The 9,433-nt window shown below is 47.4% G+C and overlaps 1 pseudogene; it reads right to left on the bottom strand.

The window, feature by feature from the left end:
* Positions 1 to 551: 551 nt before the first annotated feature.
* On the bottom strand, positions 552 to 3,438 carry LOC129181158 (uncharacterized; annotated as a pseudogene).
* Positions 3,439 to 9,433: the final 5,995 nt, after the last annotated feature.

Below are 9,433 nucleotides of genomic sequence, written 5' to 3'. Positions count from 1 at the left end.
ACATTTATAGTTCATGGCGCCGGCCATGACAAACTAGCTCTCGCTGTTCAGTCTCATTTCCGGAAGTGACGTCATCCGGGTGACACCTCTCAGCTAAAGCAGAGTAAACAAACGCGTCTCGAGGTAGATGGTCGACTTGGTTCAGTATATTTTTCATCAAAATAGTAGAGGAAGGTTTAAGACAACAATGGATGAAGCAAGTGCAGAGAACGAGAAACATCTGGACATCCACCTCGAATTCTGTCCTTTGCAGTGATCATTTCACTGATGACTGCTATGAAGGAACATCTTTACAAGAAGCATTTGGCTTGAAAGTATGGTTGGAAAAATTATGCTATTCTAGTGGTACACAGGAAAAAAAGACAAGAACAACAATGTCAAAGTTGCCACAGAACAGGGTAAGTTATGTCTTGTTTACATAATATCTTCTGTATACATACATCTACTGATGCCTGGTCTGGACACATCTTCAGTGATGTTCCTGGGATCTTAAGGCGTTTCGGGTCTTTCAACATCATACGCCCTTCTCCAGGTGACCCAGCCGGGGCTGATCAGATCCCAGCTTGAGTCCAGACGGCTAGCTAGCTTCCATGACTCCCCTCTTTTGAGCCAAAGCCATCTTGAGGCTCTTTCTGCCGCGTCGGTGGAACTGCAGATGGCTCTCCTCTTTCTCTCTCCCTCGATGCCTAAACTACTGAAGGCTCTGGCCAAGGATCGGGCTGCAAAACCCCTACATCCAACCTCCACAGGGAGACACCTTGTTCTCCAGCCGGCCTGCTGGCAGTCGCTGACCAGTCCTGCGTACTTGGAGAGCTTCCTCTCAAAGGCTTCATCCAGTCAATCTTCCCACGGGACTGTCAGCTCCAGCAGCACTATTTGCCTGGTGGACTCTGACACGAGGACAATGTCTGGTCGCAGGGTGGTGACGGCAATGTGGCTGGGGAACTTCAGCTGATGTTCAAGATCCACCAACAACTGCCAGTCTCTTGCAGACATCAGTATGCCTGCAGATGTTGTTCTTCTGACAGGAGTTGGCTTGTCCCCAGCTCTGACAAAGGCGATGGTTTTCTTGGAGGGACGGAACTGCTCTGCCCACTCCAGTCCTGAGCTGATGGCCTCAGCGATGGTTTTAAGGACTTGGTCATGCCTCCACCTGTACCGTCCATCTCCAAGTGCCCTTGTACAGCAGCTGAGGATGTGTTCCAGGGTTCCTCGCTTTGAACACAGTGGGCATGCTGGTGACTCTACTATGCCCCATGTGTGCAGGTTTGACAGGCTTGGTAGCACATCATACACTGCCTGGATGAGGAATTTAATGCGGTGAGGCTCAGATTTCCAAAGCTCTGCCCAAGTGACTTTCCTCTCGACCGCATTCTCCAATCTCATCCAAGCTCCCTGATGTTTCATTCCCACTGCCTTGCAGGTTCTGGTCTCCTCCACTGCTGCTCGCACCTCCTCCTGAACAAGGCGTCGCCTTTCCTTCCCCCTGGTGTTCAATTGGGGACACGGAAAGGAACCTAGCCCTGCTCGGCTTCGTGTGACCACTCCCACCAGGCTCCTGTGGTGCAGCCTAGCATCAGCCTCTTGAACTGCTTCCTCTGCCCTCCATTTCCTGCCCGTCCTTACTTGGATCCCTGCTTTAGCCACCTTTGGATCACATGAGTCCCTGTACTGAACCACTTCCCTGGCTCTGGTTACCTTGTATTCCTCCTCCAGGGTTTGAGAGGCAGTTGCAATTTGTTGGTGGTTCCAAAAAGTGCAATGCTACTCAGGCTCCTGGGCAATCCAAGCCATCTCCGGAGGTGGCTGCTGACCCTCCTCTCCATGGTTTCAACTGTCGAGATGGGGGCTGCGAAAACAAGGAGGGGCCACAGGATCCTGGGAAGAATGCCATGTTGGTAGACCCAGGCTTTAAACTTCCCAGGCAGGCCTGACTTGTCCACAGATTTCAGCCAGCCATCCAACTCAATGCTGGTCGACTGTATAGATGTTGTGTCTCTCAGAGAGCAGTCAAAAACCTTTCCCAGGCTCTTGACTGGTTTCTCTGAGATAGTTGGGATGGCTGTGCCTGTGATGTTAAACCGGAACTTGTCCTCTACCTTTCCTTTCCTCAGCACCATTGATCTGGATTTGTCAGGTTTGAAACGCATCCGGGCCCACCCCACCAGCTTCTCAAGCCCCTTCAGAATCCACCGACAGCCTGGGACTGATTCTGTCATGACTGTGAGGTCATCCAGGAATGCCCGGATGGGTGGTTGCCGTTGTCTAGATTTCGTGCGGGGCCCTCTGCACTCTGGTTCAGCAGACTTGGTGAGCATGTTCATGGCTAGGGAGAACAACGTCACAGAGATAGTGCACCCTGTGATGATACCGATGTCCACCTTGTGCCAACTGGATGTTATTGCTCCTGAAGAGACCCTCATCCTGAAATTGTTGTAACAATCAGCGATGAGGTCTCTGCACCTGCTGGGTACGTGATGTTTCGTCAGAGTGAGCTGAACCAGCTTGTGTGGAATGAAACCGAATGCATTTGCCAGATCAAGCCACCACACTGACAAGTTGCCCTTGTTCTCTCTGGCCTCCCGAATGAGCTGTGTCACCACACCAGACAACCTGACATTCCTGAAATGCCTCCTTTCTGGACTGATGTATCGATGTAGGTGTTCTTTGCCAGGTAGGTACACAGCCGTTTGGAAACAGTGCTGAAGAAAAGCTTTGCCTCAATGCACAATAGGGAGATAATGCGGAACTGGTCAAGCTGGGTGGAATTTTCCTCCTTTGTTATCCAAAACCTTCTCCAAAAGACCCTTCTCCAGAAGACTCGCAGGATTTTGCACAGACGCAGCAGGAGTTTGGGACAGTTCTTATGCAGTTTGTATGAAGTGCCAGTCGGTCCTGGAGCAGAGCTTGCCCTTGCTTTGCGGACAACCTCCCTGATTTCCGTTAGCTGCAGCTCTGACATGTCGAACTGCACTTCTGGTTCGGGGGTTCTATAAGGTTGTTACACTCTCCCAACTCCTGCTCTCTTGCGGGGTCGCCGTACGTATCCTTCAGATGTAGGTCTATATCTCCCTGTGAGGAGACCAGTTTGCCACTGCACTTCTGCCCTAGCAAATCCTTCGTGAACTTGAAGGGATTAGCGATGAAAGCAGCACGTTTGCGTGCGCGTTCACGCCGCCGTCTCCGATGCCACTCAGCGCGGCGTAGAACTCGGATCTTCTTCCGTAGAATGCTCATTAACCGGGCAAGGCCAGTGCATTCCTCTTGTCCTGCCACCTTGTACTGGGATTTCAGCGCTTTCATCTCCTGCCTGATTTTGTGAATCCTGACCGCTCTTTGATTCATTGAGTAAGCTGTTCCAGAGCTATTTTTCTCCTCTTCACCAAACCGTTCCGCTGCAATGCTGACAATGGTTGCTGTCATCACCTGAAGCTTCTTGTCTGCATCTCCTTTGGCCAATCCCTCCAGAATTTGGTCGACATCGTCGTCAAACTGTTGCCAAAGTTTTCTAAACACTATTCCATGATAGCGACAAGCTAGCTGTAAAGCATTGTACATGTTATATAAACATCTTTCCACAGTAGTATGTATGTTTACTTTGGCGTGCGGGGGCGATGGCTGTGGCTGTGACAAAATATGAAATAAATCAGGATATAAAGACCCCTTTACGCTCATTAAGAAGCCGATTTGAAACAATAATTGAAGGATAAGCAACTCCAGAGAAGGCGACCAACCTTCATCTCCATGTCTTAAGTCCGTGTTCTGCCAATTCTCTATTTTCTTTTCCTCAAAATCTATTGATACATGGCTCAAATCTTCGCTATATTAACGTTAAACTGTCTCGTACACTGCCATGTACCTGAGTGATAGTACTCCGATCGCGTCACTTCCAGAAATGACACTGAACAGCGAGCGCTAGCTCGTTATGGGTGGCGCCATAAATATAATTTTTGCAAATTTACTGTTCGCTTACAAAAATGTAACAATGTAGAACATAATTAGAAACAATATACAACATATTTAAGTAAAGTTGATAAATCATGTAGGGACCCTTTGATGCCTTTTTGCAATAACATCTCATTGGTTGCTTCTGGTTCCACTGTTCAACAGCCAGTTTCAGCTCCTTTTCTGCTCCAATGTCCTCTTCTTGTCCTCTTCTTGCTATGAAGCGCCTCACAGCATTAATAAAAGAGTTGGTGGCCAGTGGCCAATGTGAACGGCTCTTAATGCAAGGTAGGTAAATATCATGCCATACCTTTTCACTATGGTCCTCCTCCTCGTCACCTCAAATGGCCCCAAATTTTCCACTCCTACACAGGTGAATGGCTCATCTGGCTGGATTCTGTCTTTTGGCAAGTCTGCCAACTGCTGGCAACCTGCGGAAGCATTCTGTCTCTTGCAGATGGTGCAGTGCTCACTTCTGCCGTGCAGTACTTTTCCGTGAGCTTGGACAGCATATGGTTGCGGCCACCATGTCCTATTTCTTGGTGGATGTGCCTCAGCAGCAGGGTAGAAATATGGAGTTCTTTGGCCATGAATAGTAGGATGCTTCGATTCCACAGGCATTGATGATCTGCTGAGCCTGCCTACAACTTGCAGGATGACATTTTGCAGAATAGGACACCGTGTGTACTGGTGTACATCTCCTCTGAAAACCTCTAGTAAAACCATACGACTGCCAGCTCAGCCTCTATGATGATGTCTCCGCACACATGTATTTTTGAGCGCGTGCGTTTCTTCCTCCAAACATCTCTGCTGCTCCACATTGGGCGGGCACTGTGCATAGGCTGCCTTCAACGGCTTCCTCTTCCTCCAGCAGGACATCAGCCTGTCTTTGCACTTTAGCGTCCGTGCTACAGATTTTCTTAGGCGGACCCAAGAGGAAAAGTAGTGAGCCAGGTAGGAAGTTGGGTCTTTTCTAGTCACTAAAGCACTCACTGTGGTGGTTTTCGTCACTTCTGGGTCATCTGAAGAGAGATTGTGTCCTGTTTCGGGTGTCATAGGCCACACACTCTCAGGCTGGTAGAGAAATGACAGCAATGATGTGTCCTTGAGAAACTTCCCCACCTTTATCCCTCTGGACGCTATATCATCTGGGTTAGATCTTGTGTCCACATACAGTATGTCCATTGGTCTGGATGAGATGATTTAAAAATCTGAACCTGGTTGTTTCCTTCCTGATATATTTGAGGAAAGATGTAGTCGGTCCAGAACACTGAATCCCGCAGAGTCATCTGTCGTTCCTGTCTCCACAGACATCAATGCGGCTGGCCATTGTTGCTGCTACAAGCTCCAATCTGGGAATGGTTACTGCTTTCATTGGGCCAACATGGGATTTTCCCATAATAAAGGCACTGTGTCTATGGCGACGCTTATTTTGCACCTGCAGGTAAGTCACTGAGCCATAGCCACTCCATAGCCATAAATTGAACTCACAGTGGACAGGATTCCTCTACGAGTAAGTGGTCTGTCCCTCAGCACAATCTTGAACTGAAAGTTCTCCATTTTCTACGCCAAGCACCCTCTCGACAGACGGGGACGGCTGCTCAAAGTCCACCTTCATCACACCATTTCCTCTCTTGTTTTTAGGATGGTTTCATGGACTCCAGGCCTGTTGCTTAACCACTTTGTCAGGCGAAATCCACCTTCTCTGCACAGAGACACAAGTTCATTATACTGTGTGACTGCTTCCTCCTCTGATAAATGTACTTTCATCTTACACTCTGCCGGTTCTTGGCTTAGATCTTCTTGTGGCCACCAGTGGAGTGGTGGTCTCCCAACCTGAAGGCTGCAGGTTCGATCCTCCTGTGATTGCATCCTTGGGCAAGATACTGAACCCCCCGATGCTGTGTCATCAGTAGGAAAATGCTAGCAGTGTCTCTGCGCTTGGAGGTGGAAAAGCGCTATACAACATCTAACACATCGTCTGCAAATAACAGTGACGTGATCCTAAGGCCACCAAACTGGACTCCCACGACACCTTGGCTGCGCCTAGAAATTCTGTCCATGAAAATTATGAACAGAATCGGTGACAAAGGACAGTGTTGGCGGGGGCCAACGGTCACTGGAAACAGGCTGGACTTACCTGGCATTGCCAACCAGACTCCTGCTCCGGTTGCTTCCGGTTAGCGCGCAAACAATCCCGTACTCCCGGAGTACCCCTTGCACGACACCGCAAGGGACACGGTCTAATGGCCTTTTCCAAGTCCACAAAGCACATGTGGACCGGTTGGGGAAACTCCCAAGTACCCTCCAGTACTCTCGCAAGGGTGTGGACCTGGTCCAGTGTTCCACAACCAGGATGAAAACCACATTGCACCTCCTGTAGCTGAGGTTCGACTAACGATTGTACCCTTCTCTCTCGCTCTGTCCGGCATCCTCCCCCGCCATCTAATCCAACTCATCACCAATTGGTGATCAGTTGACAGCTCAGCCCCCCTCGTCACCCACGTGTCCAGAACATGCAGACGCAGGTCTGATGATATGACTACAAAGTCGATTATAGACCTGCGGCCTAGCGTGTCCTGGTGCCGTGCGCACTTGTGGACATCCTGATGTTCGAACATGGTGTTTGTGATGGACAAACTGAGGTTTGCACAGAAGTCCACACACCACACGGGTTCTGATCGGGGGAGGCGTTCCTCCCAATCATGTTCCTCCAGGTCACACTGCCATTGCCCACATGGGTGTTGAAGTCTCCCAGCTAAACGACGGAGTCACCAGTTGGGGTGCTCTCCAGCACCCTTCTGATGGACTCCGAGAAGGCTGGGTACTTTGAAGCAAAATGGAGAGCTGTGAAGCACACAAGCATACAGTACAGTATTGAAGAGTCAAATTGCATGTTGAGTATGATAACTTTGTAGATGCTGGCAGGTATGCACTAACAATTAAAGTACGCACTGCCTCTCACGCACCCCCTGACAGTTCATCACACCCCACCATTATTTGAGATGCGCTGAGTTAGACAAACCCAAAGCTAAAGCTAACGGGCTAACGTGACAGCAAAATCAACTAGGATGTGTTTGTGTTGTTGTCGCAACCTCCACAGTGACATTTATTCTTTATGGATTAGTTGCACCTGAAATTACCACGTCACAGAGAAAGTGAAAATCCCAAACAATCTGACAAGCTGGGTCATGTAACAAAAATAGTCTTAAATGTAAAAGAACACAGAGGCCAGGACGAAAAATCCAACACATATCCTGGGTGCAGGGAAAAGCTGAAGCAGCCAAAAAGGAACGGCAAAAAAGGCAGTCCCAATTAATTCAAAATTATTTAAAATAATGCATAAAATAGCAACGGGCGAATCTACCAGACTGACAGGAAGGCAATCAAAAACTAAGGACAATATATCTACAAAACATATACAGTATATAGATAAATACTGACCAGCAAATTGGCAAAGGTCCCGTAAGGAGAAGAATGACTAGCATGTGTTGTGGCGTCCATGTGGAGCAATCAGTCGACCCCTTCCCGCCTCCACAGTTGAGAATAAAAGGGGTAACGATAATCAGGGGCCGCACGGTGGTTTAGTGGTTAGCATGTTGGCCAACACAGTAACAGTCTGGAGATCGGGAAGACCTAGTTCGATTCTCCCTTGGGCATTTCCATGTGGAGTTTGCATGTTCTCCCCGTGTGTGTGGGGGTTTTCTCCGGGTACTCCGGTTTCTCCCACATTCCAAAAACATGCATGTTAGGTTAATTGGCGACTCTAAATTGTCCATAGGTATGAATGTGAGTGTGAATGGTTATTTGTCTATATGTGCCCTGCCATTGGCTGGCGACCAGTCCAGGGTGTACCCCGCCTGTCGCACAAAGTCAGCTGTGATAGGCTTCAGCATGCCCCGCGACTCTAAAAAGAGGATAAGCGGCATAGAAAAAGGATGGATGGATGGATAATCAGGGACATCTCGTAGCGCCACCAATTCAAGGTGAGCTGGGATCTGAAACGAGAAAAACAAATAAGCGATAGGTGGAGACAACAAATTAAAACAAGCAAAGAACAAGCAAATGTTCTGCATTAATTAATAGTCGCATCCGGACGGGAACAGATCACTGGGTGAAACAGACGGAACAATGTGATGCCAAAACTATAGAAGAAGAAACAACGCATGCGCACGAGTCTGTTGTCGTCCGCTGTACACAAACAGAAACAAAAAGGCGAAGAAGGCGGCGAGGTTTTGTTGCAATAGTGCTAACAGCACCAACTTGTGCACAAACACAGCTCTGTAGTCCACCATTGCCGTTGTTTTGCGTGGTTTTTCTTTTGGTCAGGTGACGGCGTTTTCAAAAAGTAGTGGTTTGCTTGGTTCAACGGAAACGACAAACCGCCATTTTCAGATTTTCCCACTCTCTAAGCTGTTTTCAAAAAATGGAACAGAACGCCGTTTGCATGTGGACGGAAGGCTGAAACTTTAAAGTAACAGCTGTTAATCAATAAAAAAATCTATATTTATTTTTTTCCCCCTGTCCTGTCCAGCCTTTAAGGCAGATAGAATTGTAGATTTAAATGCGCTCAGGTGCTCAACAGACTTACTCTGCCAGGGAGAAGTGTCATATACACTTCCCCTGTTATACAGAATTTATTTGACTTGAATGCTTGTTATTATGCAAATTTGGAGCGGCCGGACCAGAGCAGGAGGGGACAGAGAAGAAGAGAAAAGAAAACAGAGGGGGGTATGCACGGATAAGAGGGGGGCAAAAAAAGCGACAAGGACAACAGCAGCAACAACAATTGTGACAACAACAACAGAAACATACAGGACTACATCAACAAATGTCTGTGATGACTATAAAGACTGATGGAAAGGACAAAATAATATCAACAACCACAATGACAATACTGCATTGAAACAGTCACACATAATAGTAGTCATGAAATGATGAACTATGATAGTGATCACAATGACAATGCTGCATTGAAACAGTCACACATAATAGTAGTAATGACATGATGAACTATGATAGTGATCACAATGATAATACTGAATTGAAACAGTCACACATAATAGTAGTAATGAAATGATGAACTATGATGGTGATCACAATGACAATACTGCATTGAAACAGTCACACATAATAGTAGTCATGAAATGATGAACTATGATAGTGATCACAATGACAATACTGCATTGAAACAGTCACACATAATAGTAGTAATGAAATGATTAACTGTGATAATCAACAGAATTACAATAATTATAATGCACATCATTGTAATAACTATAATCATATTGCTGACATCACCGTTGCTGTAATAACACCCTGGTTAACTCAGTGAGTAATGTGGGGAAGTACATATGTACTGTGAGTGTGCATATGTACAGGTATCTCTGTATGTGTGCAAGTCTTCATATATGGTGCAAGAATGTGTGAGCGTGTAATTGTCACTGAGAATGCATGAGCGGAAAGGGGCCCCCCCCTCCACTACCCA

This window comes from Dunckerocampus dactyliophorus, chromosome 5 (assembly GCF_027744805.1).
Source record: "Dunckerocampus dactyliophorus isolate RoL2022-P2 chromosome 5, RoL_Ddac_1.1, whole genome shotgun sequence".
NCBI classification, from domain to species: domain Eukaryota; kingdom Metazoa; phylum Chordata; class Actinopteri; order Syngnathiformes; family Syngnathidae; genus Dunckerocampus; species Dunckerocampus dactyliophorus.
Note: the sequence above shows the minus strand (reverse complement) of the source record. Positions and strands in the feature narration are given on the sequence as shown.